The sequence below is a fragment of the Caretta caretta genome, chromosome 6, assembly GCF_965140235.1.
Source record: "Caretta caretta isolate rCarCar2 chromosome 6, rCarCar1.hap1, whole genome shotgun sequence".
Classification (NCBI taxonomy): Eukaryota; Metazoa; Chordata; order Testudines; family Cheloniidae; genus Caretta; species Caretta caretta.
Genome location: NC_134211.1, coordinates 7411113 through 7438197, shown reverse-complemented (window position 1 = coordinate 7438197; position 27085 = coordinate 7411113). Strand labels below are relative to the sequence as shown.

At 46.0% G+C, this 27085-nt stretch overlaps 1 pseudogene; it reads right to left on the bottom strand.

Annotated features, from left to right (window-relative positions):
• Positions 1-26504, bottom strand: part of LOC142072421 (olfactory receptor-like protein COR4) — a 30672-nt pseudogene extending 4168 nt beyond the window's left edge.
• Between the last annotated feature and the right edge of the window lie 581 nt (positions 26505-27085).

The window sequence follows — 27085 nt, the reverse complement described above, 5'->3', positions numbered from 1 at the left end:
TGGCTGGGATAACATGATACTAGGGCCCTAGGAACCAACCTGAGGACCGGAGGGGTATGAAAGGCTCACAGGGGGAGTTGGCAGCCCCTAGCATGAGCAATAGCAGCATGTCATGTTGATGTGACACCTGTTTGGAAATAGCCGAGCTGGGTCTGCTCTGCTTTGAGCTGCTCAGGGGAGAAGCTGGCTCCTAGCAATAGCACCTGCCCGGGTTCATCCTCTCCTTGCTCCCAGGTCAGCACATGGGGATGGGATGGGAGTGACTGTCAATGGCCTGGAGGTGAAAGGCCTTGGGGGTCCCTCCCCAATTGATCCTTCTTTAGTTACCTCGTTCCCTATCAGCTGGCCGGCTTCCCCCAGGATGGAATATGTCAGCACCAGCCCAGCCCGGGTAACACAGAGCTGGGGGTCATGGATGGCCAGAAGCATCACCTGGAGGAAAGATCTTTTCTGGCCTTCCATGAAGATCTCTCCAAAGACCTAAAACCAACAGCACCAGAGCCCTTGTCAATTGCCCAGAACCAGGCTCCAAATCCCTTTAGCATCTCACAAGGTGGATAAGAGTCCTGGGGCAGCCAACCTTTGTGGTCCCATGGACCATGGAAACCCCCCTTCAGTAAGAGGTTCAGGCACTGAGGAATAGCTCTTTCTGGAGCAGGATTCACCACAGGTGCCATGACAGGCTGGGAACGTGTCTGCGCGCTCTGGATCCCAGTTCACAATGACAACAAAGGCCCCCTACTGCTCCCAGCAGCGCTATCTCCTGTAGCTCACCTGCTAGATGTTAGGGGCCTTTTTGATCTGCTTCCATTCCTGCTCCTCACCAACAATCCCATGAGCGTCACATACGGTGCTGTCATAAATATAAAGGGAAGGGTAAACCCCTTTAAAATCCCTCCTGGCCAGAGGAAAAATCCTCTTACCTGTAAAAGGTTAAGAAGCTAGGATAACCTCGCTGGCACCTGACCAATATGACCAATGAGGAGACAAGATACTTTCAAAAGCTGGGAGGAGGGAGAAAAACAAAGGGTCTATGTCTCTCTGGGTGATGCTTTTGCCGGGGACAGAACAAGAATGCTTGTGGCATCTTAGAGACTAACCAATTTATTAGTCTCTAATGTGCCACAAATACTCCTTTTCTTTTTGCGAATACTGACTAACAGGGCTGCTACTCTGAAACCAGAACAGGAATGGAGTCTTAGAACTTAGTTAGTAATCTAGCTAGGTATGTGTTAGATTATGATTTCTTTCAATGACTGAGAAAATAGCTGTGCTGAATAGAATGAATATTCCTGTCTGTGTGTCTTTTTTGTAACTTAAGATTTTGCCTAGAGGGATTCTCTATGTTTTGAATCTAATTACCCTGTAAGGTATCTACCATCCTGATTTTACAGAGGTGATTCCTTTTTACTTCTATTAAAAGTCTTCTTGTACGAAAACTGAATGCTATTTAATTGTTCTAAGATCCAAGGGTTTGGGTCTGTGGTCACCTATGCAAATTTGTGACAATATTTATCAAACCTTCCCCAGGAAGTGGGGTGCAAGGGTTGGGAGAATTTTGGGGGGAAAGACGTGTCCAAACTACTTTTTTCAGGAACCCAGATAAAGTTTGGTGGTGGCAGTGGAAGTCCAGGGGCAAAGGGTAAAATACTTTTTACCTTGGGGAAGTTTTAACCTAAGCTGGTAAAAGTAAGCTAAGGAGGTTTTCATGCAGGTCCCCACATCTGTACCCTAGAGTTCAGAGTGGGGAAGGAACCTTGACAGGTGCCGTGATTCAGCCCAGAAAAGGAGCTCGGTGTCCCTCACCTGACGCCCAGGGCAGGTGCAGGTCAGGTTCTGCTCCCTGACTCACCATGATGCCTGGAAAACTCCACACCCTGCCTGTGCTTCCAGAGGTGCAGGGAATCCAACAAGGACCTGTTCCAGCAATTGCTGGTGTGAGCTTCCCAACTCACTGACCCAGGGGCTCCCCTCTCAGACACCAGGGTGTCAACCAGGGAGACAGTGAGCAGAGCCAGATTCCTGGAGATACAATCCTCTGTTAACTCAACCCCCCGAGGGGATCTCTTTTATGCTACATAACCATGGATCCATGCAACACACACAAGTCTGGACTATTAGCAAGGCTCCACCCCAACCCAGGGTCCTCAGCCTCTTGCAGCTGAACACTCTCTGCTGGAAATAAGTATCCAAGAATATCAGGGTTGGAAGGGACCTCAAGAGTTGATCTAGTCCAACCCCCTGCTCAAAGCAGGACCAATCCCCGACTAAATCATCCAATGAATTTTTGCCCCATCTCCCTAAATGGCCCCCTCAAGGATTGAACTTAGAACCCTCGGTTTAGCAGGCAATGCTCAAACCACTGAGCTATCCCTCCCCCTCCATAACACACTCACTGCAGGGAGAGACATCTCCACACCTTAGATACTGAGATGCACCGGCAGAGAGACCTTACCTCTTCGACACTGGCCACGTTCCTGTAGGCCAGGCTTTCGTTGTCTTGAATCCAGTCCCGACACCACAGATCGCTCTCCTCTCTGATGTTCAGCCCTGGGGGAGAAAGACACACCCATTGCGGAGGTTTGGCATCCAGCTTTAGTGCCTGTTTCCTTCTTTACCCTTTGCTGTGTGAACACTGGCTGGGGTCCTCATGGCATCCATGGCCCAATGGACTCGCAGGGTTCCCACCAGGTGGTTTAGTACCTGAAGGGGGATTTGTCTCATTCATCACAGTAAACATGTGACCCTTACGGTCACTGTGCTTTGGGAGTGGGTGCCTGTTAATGGTGGAATCTAATACTGAGAACCCCCCACACTCACTCAGGATCTGGCCCTAGCTACCCAATTGGTGACATCCGACAAGCTTTGTGTCTTTCCCCCGCCCTCACGATGGCTCTTTCCCTCCATGTGTCTCAATAGCTCCGTTCCTGTCCCTGAACCAGCTGGCAGCCCCCTGGTGAGCTCATTTCCCTGGACTGGGTGACAGAGCCAGGCTCTGAGGTAAAGCAGCCATTTTCCCTGGCATGTTCGTCCCCTTTCTCTCTTCCTGAATTAGGGATATAAGTGTGAGTCATCATCTAAGCTGGGGTCAGTCTCAGAGGAAGGGACTTCTTTCTGTAAGGAAAAGAAATGGAGGTAAAAAAGAAAAGAAAAAGAAAGAAATGGAGCCTGCCCATAGGAGAGCGAAGGAGGCTGAAAAAAGAAAAGAAATGGAGGCAAAGGAAAAAGAAATGGAGGTGAGGAAAAAAGAAAGGGAGCATGCTGAGGAGGAGAGGGACAAAGAGAGGAAGCCTGCACTGGAGATGGAGAAGGCAAAGACTCAGCAGAATATACTAAATAACCCTAACAATCCACATATGGCAGCAACTATGTCCACAGTATAATGAATCCAGTGATATTGCTGAATATTTTCTCACCTTTGAGAGACTGTGTACACTCCATCAAATTCCTGAACCTCACAAGATGACCACGTTGGCAGAAAAATTGACTGGAAGAGCTCTGGACATATTCGATAAGATGCTGAATGAGGAGGCTTCGAACTATAATAAATTCAAGGATTTGGTGTTAAAACAATTTCAAGTTACACCTGAAACTTACAGAGTAAAATTTAAAGCCCTTAAAAGAGGACCTGGACTAAGTAATGTGGCTTATGTAAGCCAGATAACAGATCTGTTTGATAAATCATAGCATAGAAGAGTTGGAAGGAACCTTGGGAGATTATCTAGTCCAAGCCCCTATTCAAAGCAGGATGAATCCCCAGTTTTTGCCCCAGATCCCTAAATGCCCCCCTCAAGGATTGAACTCACAACCCTGGGTTTAGCAGACCAATGGTCAAACCACTGAGCTATACCTCCCCCCCCAATGGCTCAACGGATGGGATGTAACTAGCTTTGGAGGAATACGGGATTTGATAATACAGGAGCAATTCTTGAATATGTCCAAGGATGATAGAACACATTGTTTATGGGATTAAAAAATGGACTCAACAGGAAGTCTTGCTTCTTATGCTGATCAATACAAGCAGTCCCAGACTGCCAGACAGGCGGGGCAAACCAACACAAAACAGGTGGAGGGAGGAGAGAGGAACAATCCTGGTCGCAGTTGGAGCGGATACCAGAAGGGACACCATCTGACCACACCCTACTACCGGTGGCAGCCCAAGGCCCCAACTACACCCCAAGGAACACTCCAGACACCTTATCGTCCTGCCACACTGTTCTACAGCAATCCACCTCCACCCAGTGACCAGTCAGCTTGGCGATGTTTTAAATGTAACAAGCCGGGGCATGTAAAGGCCAACTGCCCAAAGAACCCCAACAAATTACAGTTCATTGCACCGAAATCACACCAGAGGTCCTCAGGCAGAGATGCCTCCCAGATACCCTTGGAGCAGAGGGAAACTGTGAGTGTGGGCGGGAAGAAGGTCACTGCATGGAGGGACACTGGAGCACAAGTGACGGCTATCCATGTTTCCTTAGTGGACCCGAATTTAAATGGCACAGAGGTCCAAGTGATGATTTAACCCTTCAAGTCAAACTCTTTTGACTTGTCTACAGACAAGTTGCTGGTCCAGTACCAGGGCTGGTCAGGAACGTGGACTTTTGCAGTCTATGATAATTATCCCATCCCCATGCTGTTGGGGGAAGACTGGGCCAATCATGTGAAGCAGGCCAAGAGGGAGGGAGTGGTCACCTGCAGCCAGACTAAGCAAGCTCTCATGCCTAGCTCTGTTCCGGAGACTTCTACCAGGACCCGCTCAAAGGTGATGGACCCGCACCCCATACCTAAGTCTGCAGCAGCAGTAGTGAATCCAGTCAAAGAGACCCAGAAGGAGCCAGTCCCAGAAGCAGAACCAGGGGAACAACCAGAACCAGACCAATTGCCAGCACTGAATCCAGTACTTGAAACCCCAACGCCAGAGGGCACCACCGAACCTGAACCGGCAGCAGCCCATAATCCCGCACAAGAGGCTCAGCTGGAGCCTGAACCCCAACATAGCGCACCAGTGAAGAGTGGTTCACAGTCAACGAAAACAGCTCCATCACCTGCAGTGCTTCCAGAGGGACAAAGCCCAGGTCCACAATCCAATAAGAAACTGATGTCTCCAGCATCAAGGGAACAGTTCCAGACCGAACAGAAAGCAGATCAAAGCCTCCAGAGAGCTTGGACGGCGGCATGAAGCAACCCACCACCTCTCAGCTCTTCTAATAGATCCAGATTTGTTGTAAAAAAAGAACTTTTATACAAGGAAACTCTTTCTGGTGGACACCAAGAAAACTGGCATCCTCAGAGACAGTTGGTAGTTCCAACTAAGTCCCGGGTAAAGATATTAAGTGTAGCCCATGATCATCCTAGTGGCCATGCTGGGGTGAACAGAACCAAAAACCATTTGGGAAAGTCGTTCCACAAGGAGGGAATGGGCAATAACATTTCTACCTATGTCCGGTGTTGTGAGGTATGCCAAAGAGTGGGAAAACCCCAAGACCAGGTCAAAGCCCCTCTTAAGCCACTCCCCATCATTAAGGTTCCATTTCAGCAAGTAGCTGTAAATATTCTGGGTCATTTTCAAAAAAAGACACCCAGAGGAAAGCAGTACATACTAATTTTCATGGATTTTGCCACCCGATGGCCAGAAGCAGTAGCTCTAACCAAAACCAGGGCTAAAAGTGTGTGCCAGGCACTAACAGACATTTTTGCCAGGGTGAGTTGGCCCTCCGACATCCTTACAGATGCAGGAACTAATTTCCTGGCAGGAACTATGGAAAACCTTTGGGAAGCTCATGGGGAGAACCACTTGGTTGCCACTCCTTACCACCATCAAACAAATGGCATGGTGGAGAAGTTTAATGAAACTTTGGTGGCCATAATAATACATAAATTCGTAAATAAGCACTCAAATAATTGGGACCTAGTGTTGCAGCAGTTGCTCTTTGCCTATGGAGCTGTACTCCATCCCAGTTTAGGAGTTTCACCATTTGAACTTGTATATGGCCGCAAGGTTAAGGGGCCATTACAGTTGGTGAAGCAGCAATGGGAGGAGTTTACACCTTCTCCAGGAACTAACATTCTGAACTTTATAACCAACCTACAAAACACCCTCCGAACCTCTCTAGCCCTTGCTAAAGAAAACCTACAGGATGCTCAAAAAGAGCAAAAAGTCTGGTATGATAAACATGCCAGAGAGCGTTCCTTTAAAGTAGGGGACCAGGTCATGGTCTTAAAGGCACTCCAGGCCCATAAAATGGAAGCATCGTGGGAAGGGCCATTCACAGTTTAGGAGCACCTGGGAGCTGTTAATTATCTCGTAGCATTCCCCACCTCCAACCAAAAGCCTATGGTGTATCATAGTAATTCTCTAAACCCTTTTATTCCAGAGAATTAGAGGTTTGTCAGTTTACAGCCCAGGGAGAAGATAACGCTGAGTGGCCTGAAGGTGTCTACTACGAAGGGAAAAGTGCTGGTGGTGTGGAAGAGGTGAACCTCTCCATGACCCTTGGGCGTATGAAGCGACAGCAGATCAAGGAGCTGTGCACTAGCTGCGCGCCGACGTTCTCAGCCACCCCATGACTGACTGAATGGGCATACAACTCCATTGACACAGGTAATGCTCACCCAATTAGAGTCCAACCTTACTGGATGTTTCCTCAAGCTAAAACTGCTATAGAATGGGAGATCCAGGATATGCTACAGATGGGGGTAATCCACCCCTCTGGCAGTGCATGGGCATCTCCAGTGGTTCTAATTCCCAAACCAGAAGGGGAGATATGTTTTTGCATGGACTACCGTAAGCTAAATGCTATAACTAGCTGTCAAGGTTCCTTCCCCACTCTGAACTCTAGGGTACAGATGTGGGGACCTGCATCAAAACCTCCTAAGCTTACTTTTATCAGCTTAGGTTAAAACTTCCCCAAGGTACAAACTATTTTACCTTTGCCCTTGATCTTATCACCGCCACCACCAAACTTCTAACAGGGTTATAATTTGGAAAGAGTCCGTTTGGAAACGTCTTTCCCCCCAAAATCCTCCCAAATGTTACCCTCCCCCACTTTTTGGGGAAGGTTTGATAAAAATCCTCACCAATTTGCATAGGTGACCACAGACCCAAACCCTTCGATCTTAAGAACAATGAAAAAAGCATTCAGATTCTTAAAAGAAAAAAAATTAATGGAAGAAAAGTAAAAAGAATCACCCCTGTAAAATCAGGATTGTAAATACCTTACAGGGTAATTAGATTCAAATTCTAGAGAACCCCTCTAGGCAAAACCTTAAGTTACAAAAAACACAAAAACAGGAATATCCATTCCATTCAGCACAGCTTATTTTTCTCAGCCATTTAAAGAAATTAGAATCTAACGCATATCTAGCTAGATTACTTACTAAGTTCTAAGACTCCATTCCTGTTCTGTCCCTGGCAAAAGCATCACACAGACCGAGAGAGAGAGAGGCTTTGTTTCTCAATCCCCCCAGCTTTTGAAAGTATCTTGTCTCTGCATTGGTCATTTTGGTCAGGTGCCAGCGAGGTTATCCGAGCTTCTTAACCCTTTACAGGTGAAAAGGTTTTTCCTCTGGCCAGGAGGGATTTTAAAGGTGTTTACCCTTCCCTTTATATTTATGACACTAGCCCAAACAACTATCCAATGCCACACACAAATAAAGAATTGAAGAAACTGGGACGGGCCCAGTTCATCCCTATCTTGGACTTAACCCAGGAGTACTGGCAGGTACCACTAAATAAATCCGCTGAGAAAAGGTCAGCCTTCATCACACATATCGGGCTGTATACATTTAATATGCTCCCTTTCAGGCTACAGAATTCACCCACCACCTTCCAAAGACTTGCAGATGGTCTTCTAGTGGAATTGGAAAGATATGCAGTTGCCTACCATGACAATGTGGCCATATTTTTGGATTCCTGGGCAAAACACCTGGAACAGCTACAAAAAGTCTACGAGTGCATAAGGGAGGCAAAACTAACTGGTAAGGCTAAAAAGTGTCAAATAGGCCTAAACAGAGTAACTTACCTTGAACATCAGGTGGGTCAAGAAAATATCAAACCCTTACAGGCCAAAGTGAATGCTATCCAAAAGTGGCCTGTCCCAAAGTAAAAAAAAAACAGGTCCAATTCTTCTTAGGTTTGGCTGGATATTACAGGCGATTTGTACCACAACACAGCCAAATCGCTAATTTCAAGTTACACCTAAAACTTAAAAAGTAAAATTTCAAGCCATTAAAAAAGGGCCTGAACTAAGTAATGTGGCTTATGTAAACCAAACAACAAATCTGTTTAATAAATGGCTCAACAAATGGGCTGTAACTAACTTTGAAGGAAATGTATATTCCTGTTTTTGTGTCTTTTTGTAACTTAGGTTTTGCCTAAAGAAATTCTCTGTTTTAAATCTAACTACCCTGTAATGTATTTACCATCCTAATTTTCAAAGGTAGTTCTTTTACCTTTTCTTTAATTAAAATTATTCTTTTAAAAACCTAATTAATTTTTCATGGTTTTTAAAATCCAAGGGTTTGGCTCTGTGTTCACCTGTACCAAATGGTAAAAATCATTATCAAGCCTTCCCCAGGAAAGTGGGTGTAGGCTTTGGGGAAACATCTCCAAGTGGTCTCTTTCCCTGTCCTTTGTTTAAAACGCTTGGTGGTGGCAGCATACTGTTCAAGGACAAGGCAAAGTCTGTATCTTGGGGAAGTTTTTAACCTAAGCTGGTAAAAATAAGCTTAGGGGGTCTTTCATGCAGGTCCCCACATCTGAACCCTAAAGTTCAGAGTGGGGAAGAAGCCTTGACAGGCTGTTACTAGTCCCCCACCACCCCTTTCCTTCTCCCCATCCCCTGCATCTCCCCTCACCTGCAAAGAGGGAACCTTCAGCCTCAGGGCTGTCAGACCCTACAGAGGGGCTTCTGGCCCTTCGGGTGTAGATGGAACTGCTGGCCCCCGTGCCAGAGTCACCCAGCTCCTGCTCTGGGCCGGCTGGGGGCTCCTTAGTGGCCAGGCTCGTGGATGGGTCAGGCTGGGCACTGGGGTGCGGCTCCTGGCTCCTTTGCTTCCTGTAAAGGAAGCCGCAGAGCCACCTTGCCCAACTCCCACCCTCTCCTGGGTCCCTCCTTTAGAGCATCACCCTGGGACACCTCCATTTGGGACCAGAAGGTGCCTCAGGGCATGCTAAGGGAGCTGGTCTCTTCATCTTCCTCCAGAAGGCCAGGGAGCTCCTCCTCCTCGCCTGGCCACTGATCTCTTCCCTGCCCGTGGGGACAGAGGGGCCACTCTCCTCCTGGGCAAGCCAGCCACTGCTTCCCATTGGCTACAGAGCCACCAGCCCGGCCTTCCTCCTCAGCATCCCCTTCAGCCTCTGCATCCTGGGAATGAGTGGGGAGCAGCTGTGAGTCTGGGTTCAAGGCAGCCTCTCATTAACATGCCTGCCTGTTCCTCCGTCCACTTCCCCTTCGCTGAGGCACTTTCTCCTCAGCACACACCCCACCCCAGGGCACGGGGGCTGCCGTCCACACCCACTGGCAGCAGCTCACAGCACAGGCTGCTCCTAACGTTCTCCCTCACCAATAAGAAAAGGAGTACTTGTGGCACCTTAGAGACTAACCAATTTATTTGAGCATAAGCTTTCGTGAGCTACAGCTCACTTCATCGGATGCATACTGTGGAAAATACAGAAGATGTTTCTTTTTATACACACAAATCATGAAAAAAATGGGTGTTTATCACTACAAAAGTTTTTCTCTCCCCCACCCCACTCTCCTGTTGGTAATAGCTTATCTAAAGTCATCACTCTCCTTACAATGTGTATGATAATCAAGGTGGGCCATTTCCAGCTCAAATCCAGAGTTTAACAAGAACGTCTGGGGGAGGGGGGGGTTAGGAAAACAAGGGGAAATAGGTTACCTTGCATAATGACTTAGCCACTCCCAGGCTCTATTCAAGCCTAAGTTAATTGTATCCAATTTGCAAATGAATTCCAATTCAGCAGTCTCTTGCTGGAGTCTGGATTTGAAGTTTTTCTGTTGTAATTTTGCAACTTTCATGTCTGTAATCGCGTGACCAGAGAGATTGAAGTATTTTCCACAGTATGCATCCGATGAAGTGAGCTGTAGCTCACGAAAGCTTATGCTCAAATAAATTGGTTAGTCTCTAAGGTGCCACAAGTACTCCTTTTCTTTTTGCAAATACAGAGTAACACGGCTGTTACTCTGAAATCCCTCACCAATGGAGCCCTGTGACACCAGAGGAGTCTCGTCCTTTCAGAGCAGTGGGGCTCTCAGTTAGTTTGGAGAAGCAGCTTCCTCCACCCCAGTAGGCCCCGCTCCCTCCCAGGCCAGGGAAAGAGCAGCACCCGGACAGTCCCCAGCGAAAGTTCACAAGGTGCCAACCCTGGGAGGGAGGAGTCGCCCTCAGTTCCCACTGATTTCACTGATTGAGGTTGTGCGTGTTCAGCACCTGGCAGGTTCTGCCCTCCCCAAAGACTCTCAACGTGGGGAACAATCTCCTGCAAGGGAAGGGCTGGGAGCCCTCTTGCTGGCCCATTCCCACCACACTGGGGATGGCTCTGGAGAACTCCACTCACTTGCTCTAGATGGGAAAGCGCTGGGTGGCAGATACTCACCGAGGCCTAGTCTCTTGCCCTCCTCCTCAATCTTCTGCACCCAGGTGGGCTGGAAAGGGTGCTGCCCAATGCCCTGGCAGCAGGGCAGGGGGTAGAAGCCTGGAGATCAAAAGTGGCTGTGAAAAGAAGATGATGTTTTATTGCCAGGGGATGGAGAAACCCAGGCTAGCAAGCGGGGGTTCACAACACTGACCTACGGCCAGCAGCACACCTCCCATCTCCTGGTCTCCTCGTACCTCAAGCACATTCCTGAAGCGTGACAACCCAAGGGCTGTAGGGGAGTGTCCCCAGCCCCACTGATGGAAACAGAGGCCTGGGCAGGAGAAGCCACTGCCTCAGGGTCGCGAAGGGAGTCAGGGATAGAGCCGGGGATGGCGCCTTTGTACAGGCTCCCACATTAACCACTAGAGGAACACGCCCTTCTAGAGCTGGGAAGTGCCAGCGGGACTCGATTCCCGGTCTCCCTGGCTCTGAGTGTGACCTGTTGTTCTGACTGAGGCAGGGGTTTGGGAGTCTGGACTCCTGGCTTTCATTGGTAATTTTACTCTATTCCCAGCCTCCCTGGCTCTGAGTGTGACCTATGGAGATGGTGGAATCTTCATCCTTAGAGATTTGTATGACCCAGCTTGACAAAAAAACCCATCTATTTTAAATTAAGAGAGAAATTTATGACAATCTCTTAAATAGTTTAAATAGAAGAGGAAAAATAACATGAAGTGGAACACGTTCACTGCCAAGTTTTAAAGACAGTCACACCACTGATGTGATAGCTAAGGCCCTGAAAGCAAAGTTAGCTGAAACGCTAACCCAGCTTTGGACAGCAATAGCTTCCTTGGAAGGTGCAGAAAATATTGTCTTCCTTTCAGTTTGTTCAAAGAGTTCAGTTCAATGACTAGTTCGTTGAAATTCAAGAAAGCCATTGGGAGTTCACAAAACAGGCAAACTTCTTTTCCTCCCTCAATCTATGGATAAAAACTAGGTATCAGGGGATGGATCTACGAGTTCCTAAATCTAGAAACATGTGGAGACCAGAACGTATCATTTCAGTTCACTCACCACCCTTCAAATTTCCTTTGTTTAAGAAATCCGTTTTAAATGCAAAATATTTTCATACAACTTTTTTTTTCTTATGCTTCTCTTTCTAGCTCTAGCATGACTTTGGTGTATGACCAAAGAAAGGTCACACCTTTTCTCTCTCCGTCTGTATCATGGGGATGGAGAAAATTCTCTAAATCCAATAAGGCAAGAGATTTGAGCATGTCAGGCATATTAGAGTCCTTGTGCGCTAAAGGACAATGAGTGATGGTTGTTTGGGGCAACAACCCGGATGGATTTGATACTTGTCCCCCATTCCAAAGCCAATAACACATCTCTGTATTTTCAGTCATGAATTAGACATTCTCAACACCCCTCTGTCTCCCACAGCCCTTAGGTGTTCCTTGGATTATGGAGGCTTGGTTGCTAAGAGGACTGGAATTTTTCTACTGCCTTCCTGGGTGTTCCTAGCCAATGAGGTTCTCAGTCTGGCCTCTGAGGCCCACACCCCCAGATACAAAAGATCAGGATGGATTGATTTTACTCCAAGTTTTTTGTATTTGTATATTTGAATTATTTTCCTAATGAAAGATTGATTCTCATGAAATTCGTAGAGCTGGCAGATAACAGAACAAGGAGCAATGATCTCAAGTTGCAGTGTGGAAGGCTTGGATATTAGGAAAAACTTTTTCACTGGGAGGGTGGTGATGCCTCTGAATCTGCTAGGATAGAGTCCCCCATCTTCTACTTAGAGCCTATGTTTTTCTTACCTTCTACACAGATAACAATTTTTGTCCACAAAATCCAGATTGAAATTATAAAAAAAATCCCACAGAATCTCCTCCACACCAATTGTCTCTTGGTCCTCACCGAGAGACCGCGAGATGGAGGCTTGCTGCAGCAAGGCTACAGGGGTCTCCGAGGTTCCCCCTGACCCGCATCCCTGTCCTGCCAGGCTGCTGTCAAGGGAGCTTTGTGAGGTCACAGCCGCCTCATCATCTTTGCCCAATAGGCTGAGTTCCTGCCAAAGGCCTGTGTGAAGTCACTGCCACACTCACCTTTCCCTTGCAGGCCTGATGTCTGCCCCTGGCCAGCCTGGATGGATGTTTGAGCTGCACCCTGGATCACCCCACTTGCTCATTATAGATTCTGGGGAGCAAGCAGGCCACCCAGTAAAACAGCAGAGTCTATTCCTCACCCCACACTGGGTTTCCCATACAGATATAGATTGTGAAACTATTTGAACTCCTAATCCGGCCTCTATTTCACTGGCTATGAAATTTCACACACTTACCACCATATTAAGCCCAATTGCTTGTTATTCACGAAAAGGCACCTTCCAGAATGATAACCAGTTGTGATATGAGGACACCAGGAAACAGAGAATCCACCTCTTCCCTGGGTAACTTGTTCCAGTGGTTAGTCTCACTCACTGTCAAAAATGTTTGCCTTACGTTACATTTGAATTTCTCTGGCTTCAGCTGACAGCCGTTAATTCTTGTTGTGCCTTTCTTGGCTATATTGAATTAGCCCTGCCCTGTGAAATCCGATTTCCTCAGCCAGGAGAACCCAGTAGGGTCCTCCTAGCTGTTTGTCTGCTGGGTTGGGGATATCAGCTGCACCTGAGGCATGCAGAAGTGAATGCACTGCATCAGCCGGGCGTTGGGCTCAGGAGTTTGGTCTTGGCAACTTCTGCCCCAGCCACGTCTCTGGGTTCCCGAGCTCAGGGCTTCTGACCCCCCTGGCTGCAGCCAGGGCTGGGGTGTTGAGCTCAGGACTTTCATGCCCCTACCCACTCCTGCCAGCACTCTGGGTGCCTGTGCTCAGGGCTTCTTCCCATCATCTGCAGCTGGAGCTCGGGGCTTCCCTTGCACTTCCTTCTGGGGCTCAGGGGTCCATTTTTTCTGGATGACCCCAAATTGGCCCTTGCTTTAATTTGCCAGGGGACTAGTAGGTAGGAGCCCCCAGTTGAGATGCTCCCAGCAACAGGGATCCACCTCCACATCTGGAAACCTCCTCTAACTTCAAGAACATTGTTGGCTACTGCACTCAGAGCCCAGGTCTGAAGGCAGCACAGAAGTGAGCATGGCAATGCTGTGACCGCCCCCCCCCCCCGCCCACAACAACCTCTGAACTCCCCCACGATCCCATTTTGGTCGGGACCCCCACCAAACGAAATGTCATTGAAAGGAATATGTTCCCAAGGTATGTGTCCATTTCAAGGAATCAACATTTCCCAGCTGAAAAAAGTGTTCTGCTGGAAAACTTTCAATGTTTTTCAGAGGGGCAGCCCTGTTAGTCTGTATCAGCAAAACAATGAGGAGTCCTTGGGGCAGCTTAGAGATGAACACATTGATTTGGGCATACGTTTCATGGGACAGAACCCACTTTATCAGATGTGTGGAGTGGAAAATACAGTAGCAGGTATAAATACACAGCACATTAAAGGATGGGTGTGGCCTTACCAGGTGGGAGGTCAGTCTAATGAGACAATTTAATTAATAGTAGGATACCAAGGGAGGAAAAATCACTTTTGTCATGGTAATGAGGGTGGCACATTTCAAACAGTTGACAAGGAGGTGTGAGTAAGAGTAGAGGGAAATTAGTGGGGGAGGGAGTTAGGACTTTTGGCTGCAGAATTTTATTTCATTTTTTAATGAGATTGTGTCTTTTATGTTTTGTGGCACACAAGCAGAGAAGATAGAGAAACATAAAATATTCTTGCTGGAACTTGCAATGTCTCGCTAATTTGTTTCTTAAGACCAGAACAAAAACACATAAGAACCCCAAAATCAGAAGGAGAGAAGCTACCTATAACAGAGAGGCACAACTCTCTGGGTACCTGCTGACTGACTGCTGCTAAGCCCCCACTGAGCTGCCTAGCATGCAAGTAGGTCCAGGAACCGTGACCAAAGTTTAAAGTCACAGTATTCAATTTTAACACAACCACAAATACACCAGAGCATCCAAATTTTCTGTTTTACAAGGTCTCTCCTTGTTTTGGAACACTGAGTTCTAAACATGCCATGGGGAATTTAAATCAAATTTCAGCTACTAATTTGCATGTGTGTGGAACAATCACTCATGCACATTCAGTGTTATGTTGTTGGTTTCTTTAGAATTTTTGGGGAAACGGGAGCACTGGGAAAGCCTATTTCCCTCCCCCCACACACCCACACACACACTGCACATTTGCTGCCCACTGGTGCTGCCTGAGCAGTAGCATTGTGACATCAGAGATAATCCACCACTCAGCGCTCCCTGCCTCCAGCTCCTTGTCACACTTGGGGAGAATGACTAGCCCCCTGGCTGCCATGGCAACAGCTACCTGTGACAACTGATTGCCCCTTCTTGCCAGAACATCATCACAGAAAGGAAGTTTGTAATGAAACAGGACCAGATTTGGATAAGCAGGACAGTCTCCTGCTGTGCTCATTTGGGTTTGTACTGTGGTACTGTGCAGTGTTTCTTTTCAAAGATAAATTGTTTGCTACTTTCCTTAGTAAAGGCTAGGTGAAAATAAGATGCAAAATTCCTGCTCTTTTTCTTGGATATTGTTTATCTGCTTCTTACAAATTGAGGACTAGAGCTTAGAACTTTCACTGAAACTGAAGTTGCATAAAATGGGTTTTATTTTAATACAGTTTAATTCAACTACTTTCTATACTCTGATCAACACAGCACTGAGAGGTGAAAAGGGACCTTCACAAAGATAAGGATGGCAATAAAATATATACTGAAAACAACAGATGAGTAAGAGCTTCATTGTTTAAACAACACTTATATAATAGATTTTCTTTCTATTAAAAAACTAAGGAAAATTAACATACCCAAAACCCTTCATTTAACATTTTAGGTTATCTTTCAACTATAAATTATACCATCAAATAATTAGGAAATAGAAAGTCAAGGTTTTAAGAAGGATTAAAAGGTTACACAGTTTAGGGCATTCTCAGGTTAGCAAATGTCCAAATAAGTGTTGCCCTGGCACCCTTAATTCAGTCATCTTGTGCCTTTGCATGATGATGCAAATTTTAATTATATGATCCCATGTTATTTTTTCCCTCAGAACCCCTAAGTAACTGTTAAGGTTAAAAAGTGTCAAAGAGGCCTAAACAGAGTGACTTACCTTGGACACCAGGTGGGTCAAGGAACTATCAACCCCCGTCAGGCCAAAGTGGGTGTTATCCAAAAGTGGCCAGGCCCAAAGTCAAAGAAACAGGTCCAATCCTTCTTAGGCTTGCCCGGATACTACAGGCGATTTTTACCACAATATAGCCAAATCACCGCCCCACTGACAGACCTAACCAAAAAGAAACAGCAAAATGCAGTTCAGTGGACTGAAGAGTGTCAGAAGGCCTTTAACCAGCTTAAAGCGACACTCATGTCTGACCCTGTGCTAAGGGCCCCAGACTTTGACCAACAGTTCCTAGTAACCACTGATGCATCCGAGCGTGCTGTGGGAGCAGTTTTAATGCAGGAAGGACCGGATCAGGCGTTCCATCCTGTCATGTTTCTCAGCAAGAAGCTGTCTAAGGGGGAAAACCACTTGTCAATCAGTGTAAAGGAATGTTACACCATTGTCTACACTCTGGAAAAGCTACACCCATATGTCTGGGGATGGCGTTTCCACCTGCAAACCCGACCATGCTGCGCTACAGTGGCTTCATACCACCATGGGAAATAACAAAAACTTCTTTGGTGGAGTTTAGCTCTCTAAGATTTTGATTTCAACATACAACACATTTCAGGTGCTTCTAACAAAGTGAAAGTTTCCCAGAATCAACTGGTTAAAATCATCCTTGAGATGTGGAAAATATTGTTAGTCTTTATACTGTTTGTAGTATATTTAGAGGTGCATGTGTCCTATTAACTCTGTTTTCTCCTAGAGCTCCAGGAAGAAATCACAGCCAGTGTTTCTGTGATTTGGGGGCACGTCATAAATATAAAGGGAAGGGTAACCACCTTTCTGTATAGAGCGCTATAAATTCCTCCTGGCCAGAGGCAAAACCCTTTCACCTGTAAAAGGTTAAGAAGCTAAAGTAACCTCGCTGGCACCTGACCCAAAATGACCAATGAGGGGACAAGATACTTTCAAATCTGGAGGGGGTGGGAACAAAGGGTCTGGCTGGCTGTGTGTTGCTTTTGCTGGGAACCAATCAGGAATGCAGCCTTCCAACTCCTGTTAAGTTAGAAAGCAATCTAGCTAGAAAATGCGTTAGATTTCCTTTTATTTAATGGCTGGTAAAATAAGCTGTGCTGGAGGGAATATATATGCCTGTTTTTGTCTCTTTTGGTAACTTAAGGTTTTGCCTAGAAGGAGTCTCTTTGTTTTCAATCTGATTACTCTGTAAGGTGTTCACCATCCTGATTTTACAGAGGTGATTCTTTTACCTTTTCTTTAATTAAAATTCTTCTTTAAAGAACCTGATTAATTTTTCATTCTTCTTCAAATCCAAGAGTTTGGGTCTGTGTTCACCTGTACAAATTGGTGAGGATTTTTAACAAGCCTTCCAAGGAAAGGGGGTGTAGGGGGAATTTTGGGGGAAGACAGCTCCAAGTGGTCTCTTTCCCTGCTCTTTATTTAAAACGCTTGGTGGTGGCAACATACTGTTCAAGGACAATGCAAAGCTTGTACCTTGGGGAAGCTTTTAACCTAAGCTGGTAAGAATAAGCTTAGGGGGGTCTTTCATGCAGGTTCCCACATCTGTACCCTAAAGTTTAGAGTGGGGAAGGAACCTTAACAGGAGCTCTTATAAGAAAAAGACCCCAAAATCAGGACTCTCCCTATAAAATCCGGACATCTGGTCACCCTACTTGGAAAATAAATAAAACCCAGCTGGAAGGGCCGGCGAGACTGATCTGTTGTGAGTGCAGCTGTGGAGTCTGGAGGAGGGAGAGATGGATGGCAGGGTGCTGCAGAACCACGCAGGCCACCAGGGGGTGCTTGGGAGGAGGTCATGAGCAAGGGAGGAGTTGGGTTTGGGAGGAGACTGGTCTACAACAGGGCTAAACGGGAACCCTGAATTAGTGCACCCACCAGCTTTCCTGGTATTTCAAGTTCTAGACTCCAACTGGTTGGAAGGTGACTGCTCAGAACCATCCATAAGTCACATTTAATTGGGCTGCGAAGTTTCACAGACACAAGGTCATGTTCCCAGAGTTCAAATAAATTGGAAAACCAGCATCGTACATTGCAAATGGCACCCTGGGTCGGCAAACAGCTTGGCTTAACAGTGAAATCCTTGCTGATCTTAAACACAAAAAAGAAGCTTACAAGAAGTGGAAGATTGGACAAATGACCAGGGATGAGTATAAAAATATTGCTCAGGCATGCAGGAGTGAAATCAGGAAGGGCAAATCACACCTGGAGTTGCAGCTAGCAAGAGATATTAAGAGTAACAAGAAGGGTTTCTTCAGGTATGTTGGCAACAAGAAGAAAGTCAAGGAAAGTGTGGGCCCCTTACTGAATGAGGGAGGCAACATAGTGACAGAGGATGTGGAAAAAGCCAATGTACTCAATGCTTTTTTTGCCTCTGTCTTCACGAACAAGGTCAGCTCCCAGAGTACTGCACTGAGCAGCACAGCATGGGGAGGAGGTGACCAGCCCTCTGTGGAGAAAGAAGTGGTTCGGGACTATTTAGAAAAGCTGGACATGCACAAGTCCATGGGGCTGGATGCGTTGCATCTGAGAGTGCTAAAGGAGTTGGCGGATGTGATTGCAGAGCCATTGTCCATTATCTTTGAAAACTCATGGCAATCCGGGGAAGTCCTGGACAACTGGAAAAAGGCTAATGTAGTGCCAATCTTTAAAAAAGGGAAGAACGAGGATCCTGGGAACTACAGGCCAGTCAGCCTCACCTCAGTCTCCAGAAATATCATGGAGCAGGTCCTCAAGGAATCAATTCTGAAGCACTTAGATGAGAGGAATGTGATCAGGAACAGACAGCATGGATTCACCAAGGGCAAGTCATGCCTGACTAATCTAATTGCCTTCTATGATGAGATAACTGGTTCTGTGGATAAAGGGAAAGCAGTGGACGTGGTGTTCCTTGACTTTAGCAAAGCTTTTGACACTGTCTCCCACAGTATTCTTGTCAGCAAGTTAAAGAAGTATGGGTTGGATGAATGCACTATAAGGTGGGTAGAAGGTTGGCTAGATTGTCGGGCTCAACGGGTAGTGATCAATGGCTCCATGTCTAGTTGGCAGCCAGTATCAAGCGGAGTGCCCCAAGGATCAGTCCTGGGGCCGATTTTGTTCAATATCTTCATTAATGATCTGGAGGATGGTGTGGATTGCACCCTCAGCAAGTTTGCAGACAACACTAAACTGGGAGGAGTGGTAGATATGCTGGAGGGTAGGGATAGGATACAGAGGGACCTACACAAATTGGAGGATTGGGCCAAAAGAAATCTGATGAGGTTCAACAAGGACAAGTGCAGAGTCCTGCACTTAGGACGGAAGAATCCAATGCACCACTACAGACTAGGGACCGAATGGCTCGGCAGCAGTTCTGCAGAAAAGGACCAAGGGGTTACAGTGGACGAGAAGCTGGATATGAGTCAACAGTGTGCCCTTGTTGCCAAGAAGGCCAATGGCATTTTGGGATGTATAAGTTGGGGCATTGCCAGCAGATCGAGGGACGTGATTGTTCCCCTCTATTCGACATTGGTGAGGCCTCATCTGGAGTACTGTGTCCAATTTTGGGCCCCAAACTACAAGAAGGTTGTGGAAAAATTGGAGAGAGTCCAGCGGAGGGCAACAAAAATGATTAGGGGACTGGAACACATGACTTACGAGGAGAGGCTGAGGGAACTGGGATCATTTAGTCTACAGAAGAGAAGAATGAGGGGAGATTTGATAGCTGCTTTCATCTACCTGAAAGGTGGTTCCAAAGAGGATGGATCTAGGCTATTCTCAGTGGTAGCGGATGACAGGACAGGGAGTAATGGTCTCAAGTTGCAGTGGGGGAGATTTAGGTTGGATAGTAGGAAAAACTTTTTCACTCGGCGGGTGGTGAAACACTGGAATGCATTGCCTAGGGAGGTGGTGGAAACTCCTTCCTTAGAAGTTTTTAAGGTCAGGCTTGAGAAAGCCCTGGCTAGGATGATTTAATTGGGGATCGGTCCTGCTTTGAGCAGGGGGTTGGACTAGATGACCTCCTGAGGTCCCTTCCAACCCTGATATTCTATGATTGTATGAACATGGCAGGTACCATTGTGGGAGCAGGGATGCTGCATGCGGGGGACCAATTCATGCTCTCTGCAGCACTGTTACAGCCCCTTGGGAATCAGTGATGAGAATGATGGAGGTCTAAATTATCTGTTACCACTCAAGGAAGTGATCTCAGAGGCATTGTGGACAGTTCTCTGAAAACATGCACTCAATGTGCAGGGGCAGTCAAAGAAGCGAACAGACTGCTGGGAATAATTAAGAAAGGGATAGATAATAGGACAGAAAATATCATCTTGCCTCTATAGTAATCCATGCTACACCCACATCTTGAATACTGTGTGCAGATGTGGTCATCCCGTCTCAAAAAAGATATATTGGAATTGGAAAAGATTCAGAAAAGGGCAACAAAAATGATGAGGTTTGTGGAATGGCTTCCATATAAGGAGAGATTAATAAGACTGGGGCTTTTCAGCTTGAAAAAGAGATAGCTAAGGGGAGAAATGATTGAGGTCTCTAAAATCATGACTGGTGTAGAGAAAGTAGATAAAGAAGTGTTGTTTACTACTTCTCATAACACAAGAACTAGGGGTCACCAAATGAAAAGTATAGCCAGCAGGTTTAACACAAACAAAAGGAAGTATTTCTTCACGTAATGCACAGTCAACCTGTGGAACTCCTTACCAGAAGATGGTGTGAAAGGCAAGACTATTACAGGGTTCAAAAAAGAACTAGATACATTCATGGAGAATTGGTCCATCAATGGCTATTAGCCAGGCTGGGCAGGGATGGTGTCCCTAGCCTCTGTTTGCCAGCAGCTCGGAATGGGCGACAGGGGATGGATCACTTGATAATTACCTCTTCTGTTCATTCCCTCTGGGCACCTGGCTCTGACTACCATTGGAAGACAGGACAGTGGGCTAGATGGACTTTTGTTCTGACCCAGTATGTCCATTCTTATGTTCTTATGTAACGATGTTAAATTTACTCAGGGCCTACTCAGCACAATATAGCCACAAAATGGTGCAGTCTGGCCACACCCTGTCACAGGTGGTCCCTGATTTTCTTCAAATGCTTTCACCTCTATCCACAGCTTTATTCCATAGCTTGTCTCTCTTCCTTTTAATGGTCATTTCTGAATCAGACAGTGGATTGTTTTCAAAGCAGCTGGCCTATGGAATCCTTCATGTCTCAGTCCAGAGTTTAGGATATTTACCACAGAGGAGGAAAGGAAGGGGCAGGCCTTTGGGAATTCATATGAAACAAATTTCTTATTAATTCAACTCCCCTCCCTTCTATCTCCTTTTCATGCAAAAATGCCCTGCGCTATGAATGTCAGGTGTGGTACCTACTAGAAAGGACATACACACACCACACGAAAGGCATCCCGATGGCTCGGTTATAGGAATGTTCCTATTGATAATGGTAACCATTTTCTACCTCTGTTTGAGCCACATCACTGGACTCTTCCTGATGGGTGACATCTTATTCCTGCAGTAGTGAATGGGACAACTCATGTGAATCAGCATTCACCAACATAAGTAAGGTATTTGCAATGTATCTAAAGCACATATATGGCTCCAGCTACTGCAACAATTGAGTATCTCACAACCTTTTAACGTATGTGTTCTCAGAATACCTCTGTGAAATAAGGAAGTGCTATTAACCCCATTTTACAGAATTTTAAATGAGGGGCTAAGTGACTTGTCCAAGGTCACACAGCAAATCTGTGTCAGAGATAGGAATTTAACTCGACTTCTAAATTCCAGGCTAGCACCCAGACTGCTGGCCCTTCCTTCCTGTTTGGCCTTTTGCTCTCAGTATTGATCAAAGTATTCATTCACCTGCTGCAACACTAGATATGCTCTTGGGTATAAACATAATGATGATAATCAAATATATTGGGAATATGTAAATACCAGCATCTGAAGAAATACTTTGAACATCATCTGCAATGGGCATTATTAGCAGAGAAGTATAGTTTTGTGTCTGCAGAATTAAACTTTATGCTCCTTAACCCTTTTGCTGCTGTTCTTTGGGAACTCTCTTTTCTTGCAGCTAGTGAGACTGAGAGAGCCTTGCATTGTATCGGTGCATCTTGGCAAGCCCCCCAGGTCCTGGTTCAGGATGGGAGGAGATATAGGCAGAGATGACTCTTCCCAACAAGGAAGAGTTAAGTAGTGCATCAAATTCTATGCCTTGATCTGAAGTCAATGGAAAGCTGTCATTGAGTTCAGCACCTTTGGCTCAGGCGCTTATGCCATCGTTAAGCCAGTGAAATTATGAAGTTATTCCAGATTTATACGTGCCTTGTTAAGCGCAGGATTTCGCTCAGTGTTTCCACTTCCACACTGTTATGGGATGTGTGAATAGCTGCTGCAAGAAATGTCATATTCTGAACAGAGATAACAGGGTTATTGTTCTGTATCATTATAGGTCAGAGATCAAGATGTGTTGGGAAGACATAAAGAGACTCATAGATTCCTAGATTGTTTTAAAGTGACTTAAACATGCTGAAAGGAACAATACCTTCATCTAGTTGAACTTCCTTTATAAGACAGGCACAAGTCCCTCACCCCTTAAGTTATCCATTGAGCCCATGAATTCTCTTTGAGCTATAGTATATGATTTAGAAAGATATATCGCCTTGATTTTAAGACATTACGTGATGGAACATCCGCCACAGTAATAAGTAATTTCTTCCAATAATTAATTACCCTCAGGAAGAAAAGGTGCACCTCATATCTTGACTGAGTTTATTTAGCTTCCAGCCACTGAATTTTATGCCTTTGTCTCCAGAATTGAAGATCCTTACCCTATTGGAAATCTTTGTCCCACACAGGCACATATATAGCATGTTTAAGGCACTTCTAGACCTTCCCTCGGATAAACTAAGTAATAAAAATAAGATGTATCAGTACAACTCCTTATTTTCAGGGCCAGATCCTCATTTGCTGTCATTTGTGCAGCTCCTTTGACTTCAAGTGACTTCAATGAAAGTATACAACAATGTAGGGTTTGGAACTCAGTCCCTAAAACACAAGCCAATATTTGAGGTGTATAAGAAGAATTTCAGCTGTCAGCAGTAGAGCTGTGCAGAGGACAGTCATTGCCAGGGGATGTTGTGAAGGCCAAAAGTATAACTGGGTTTTTAAAAGAATTAGATAAGTTCTTGGAAGATCGGTCTATCAATAGCTATTAGCCAGGATGGTCAGGGACGCAATCCCATGCTATGGATGTCCCTAAACTTCTGACTGACAGAAGCTGGGAGTGGATGACAGGGGATGGATCACTGGATAATTGCCCTGTTCTGTTCATTCTCTCTGAAACATCTGGCATTGGCCATTGTGGAAGACAGGTCACTTGGCTAGATGGACCATTGGTCTGACGCCGTATGACTAGTCTTATGGTTCTATGTGATGGGCTGGGTGATGCTTTCTGTTAAGACGGCTGGTGCTGGTAGCTGGGTGTGGCTCTGTTCTTTGCCCCCTTCCTCTGCCTGCACAGCTCTGGGATTCCGCTGCTTCTGTAGGCCATGCAGGAGGCTCCCCAGCCTTTAAAATTGCTCTGTCCCCTGCCCTGGGTCCGAGCTGTGTTTTGGGCTCAGATAAAACCAAACGGTGTATGGGTGAGGGCAGAAAGGGGGTGGCAGCAGCCAGAGGCAGAAGGGAACAAATTACATGAAAAAGAGGGAAATGTTTGACTGGGTGTCATGGGTCTGAAAGGCAGCGGGCCTAGGGGTTAGGCTGGGATTCCACAGATAAGTTCAATCTCTCCATTTCCTGAGGGGAGCTCTGCTGCATCATACATATAAAATCAAAGGATCTTAGCAGGAGCCTGGCAGGTGGTTGAAACTTGCCCGTAGTTCAATGTTCTCACTTTTACAGTCGTGACTGGAGGTGCAAACCGAGACCAGAGCCCCATTGTGCTGAACACACAGCCACACCACAGTGACTCACGAGCTCTGTGAGGACATGTCTACACTGCAGTGTAAGCCCTGGGCTAGTAGGACTCACATTTGCAGAGCCTGAGTTTGTTAACCTCGGGTTTGAGAATCTACACTAATTTGTAACCCCAGGTTAGGGATTGTTGTACCCTGGGTCCCAAACTGGGGCTCCAGCATCTACACGGCATTATGTGATCCCCATTTCAAACACCCAGATCCCAGAGTTCCTAGCACGCTTCCAAAATGTGACCACTCTAGCTCTTTGTTCGTGGTGTAGTGTGGGAACACTTTATTGTCCAGAGGACAAAGAAACTCAGCCTTTGGGATATTTTTGGCTGAATCCGAGAGCAGGAGTCCAGAGGGGCTGCATCTACACTGCACACCAATAAAAAACATAAACCCTGGGTCTTAGCTTGACTCAGGCTCAGACCTTCTATCACTGTGGGGTCCTCGGACCCGGGCTTTGAGCCCTTGGTTAGTGCAATTTATGTGGAGATGGAAGGGGGCTTGAGTTGACTTGAGCATGAGTTCAAACCCTGGGCTTACGTTGCAGTGTGGACTTACCCTGAGGTGACTGGTGCTTCAGGTATTCACTGTTGTAATTCGCCATGCCCAAAAGTTTCAGAACTGGCCAGTGATTTTGGTGCCCAACTTCAGTCCCCTCGATCCCTCATTTCGAGAAATAAAAGATCCATCACTCCAGCTGAAGTCAAGGGGAGCTGCAAGTACTCAGCACTTAGGAAAATAGGGCCCAAGGTCTTTTACATTGAGATCCCAATAACCGTGGCATTCACCAACAATGACTATCCTTGAAAATGTGTCTGTAAAAGTTGTGAGTTTAGGAGTCGCATTTAAAGATCAGGTAGTTTACGTGACCAAAGAGTTTTGTGTGTGTGTGTGGGGTGGGGGTGGTGTGAGTACTGACAAAATATTATATCTGAATGAGCATTCATGACATTCTCCCTTTCAACAGACACAGTTTTCAATATAATTACACGCACACAAGTGTCTCCAGGAAAACAGATGAACTGGGCTGTGGATCTGATTGAAGCAAAATCACAAAATTTATTTGAACAAATATCTGTCAATGTTTTTGGAGTATCAAACCAGTTCTGGTTATTGCTCATGAATCCATTGTTGCAGTGTGAACTTTCCCTTTTATTCAGTAATTCTAAACAGTATTCGAATCGCACTCTTACATTTTACACTGAAAAATCAATTTCAAAGTATTTTACTATCGGTACAGGGGAGCCAAACCATCATTTAATAACTGACATGGCCTTTTTATGCACATAAGGTGTCTACTCAGAAAACCATCTCTGCCTGAGGCAGCACTTAAATACAAGTTCAACTTTAAACATATGGTTAGGTTCCATTGAAGTCAAAGGGAGACATACTTAAACATGTGCTTATGGACTTTCTGAATCAGAGCACATGGCCTAGTTTACACTAAGGGAACAGGTCAATCTAAGCTACATAATTTGAGTTTTGTTAGTAATGTAACTCATACAGATGTAGCTTAGATCTACTTACTGCGGGGTCCACACTTTGCTGAGTCTACAGAAGAAACTCTCCCTTTCACTCCCCTTACTCATCTCATTCTTGTGGAGTACCAGAGTCAATGGGAAAGCAATCGGGGTCGATCCAGTGAGTCTTCACTAGACCTGCTAAATTGTCCCCCAGTGGATCGATGGTCACAGCATTGATCCACCCCAGAGTGGAAACAAGCCCTATGTGTGCAGAGCAGCCGTTAAAGGATTTGGTTTTCCTATTAAGACACCCTTTGGGGGAAAATGGGCCCTCAATTTTGTCTCTATTGCTCTCCTTAGGGCATCCATCACATCCTTGTTCCTCAAGCTGTAGACGAGGGGGTTCAGCATGGGGATCACCACCGTGTAGAACACGGAGGCCATTTTGTCTGTGTCCAGCACGTAGCTGGCACTGGGTCGGAAGTACATGAAGAGAATTGTCCCATGGAACATGGAGACGGCCGTCAGGTGGGAGGTGCAGGTGGAGAAGGCTTTGCACCTGCCGTTGGTTGAGCGGATCTGCAGCACAGTTGCAACAATTAAGATGTATGAGATGAGGATGGTCCCAGTGCTGATCACCTCTATCAGACTGCCAAAGAGGAAAACAAGTAGCTCGTTGACATAGGTGCCAGAAGTGGAGAGCTTTAGAAGTGGGTTGATATCACAGAAAAAATGATTCAGGATATTGGAGTGGCAGTAGGATAATCTTAGCAAACCGCTCGCGTGTATCACAGAGGTCAGGAAGGCCCATAGATATGAACCAGCTGCCAGCCATAGGCAGTGCTTTGGTGACATGATGACTGTGTACAGCAGCGGGTTACAGATGGCTACATAACGGTCGTACGCCATTACTGCCAGCAGAAGGCACTCAGAGGTGACAAACAATATGAAGCTAAAACATTGGATGATGCAAGCTGTGTAGGAAATAGCTTTCCTCTCGGCTACGAAGCTCATCAGCATCTTGGGAGCAATGACTGTGGAGTAACAGGCATCCATGAGGGACAAATTCTTGAGGAAGAAGTACATGGGGGTGTGAAGTCGGGGGTTGATCCTGATTAAAACCATCATCCCCAGATTTCACACCAGGGTGATACCATAGATCACTAGGAACATCGCAAAGAGGGGGACCTGCAGCTCTGGATGGTCTGTCAGTCCTGTGAGAATGAACTCGGTCACTGCCGAACAATTTCCTCCAGCCATCCATTCAGCCTTGGGTGCTCGCTGCGGGATCAACCATAAAGGAAGGCATTAGTTCTTATGCGAATGGTGTATGCTAATATAAAGAACTGTGGTCATATGGACAGAGACCCTTTGAGTAGTGGAATGGAACCTGTAACAAGTGATGGGAAAACCCAGAACTCCTTCACTTCTTCTGAGGGAAAAAAATTCCTTTATCTCTAGGAAAGTGCATTACCCTGCCATTTAGTCTGATTTACACATTTTGACCCTGATTCAGCTCATATTTTAATTTCACTGATCAGTGTAGGCTTAGGATCCGTGGATCTCCATTATAATTGGGAACAATAACATGGGTAGGAGGAAGACACAGTTTGCATCACACTGTCTGGTTATTGGGTGACAGTTTCCAGCACCTAAATTTGCCTTCGTGTTTTTAAATCATTGGCTACCAGGCAGTACACAGGATGCACATACATTTATTGAGGAAATAGTTCAAAAATGAAACTTCTAAATGTATCCCTTCTGGACACTACAGCCATGCTGACTAAGTCCTACAGCTTCTTGTTCTTTGGCTGCCAAAAAATTACCACACAGACACTTCT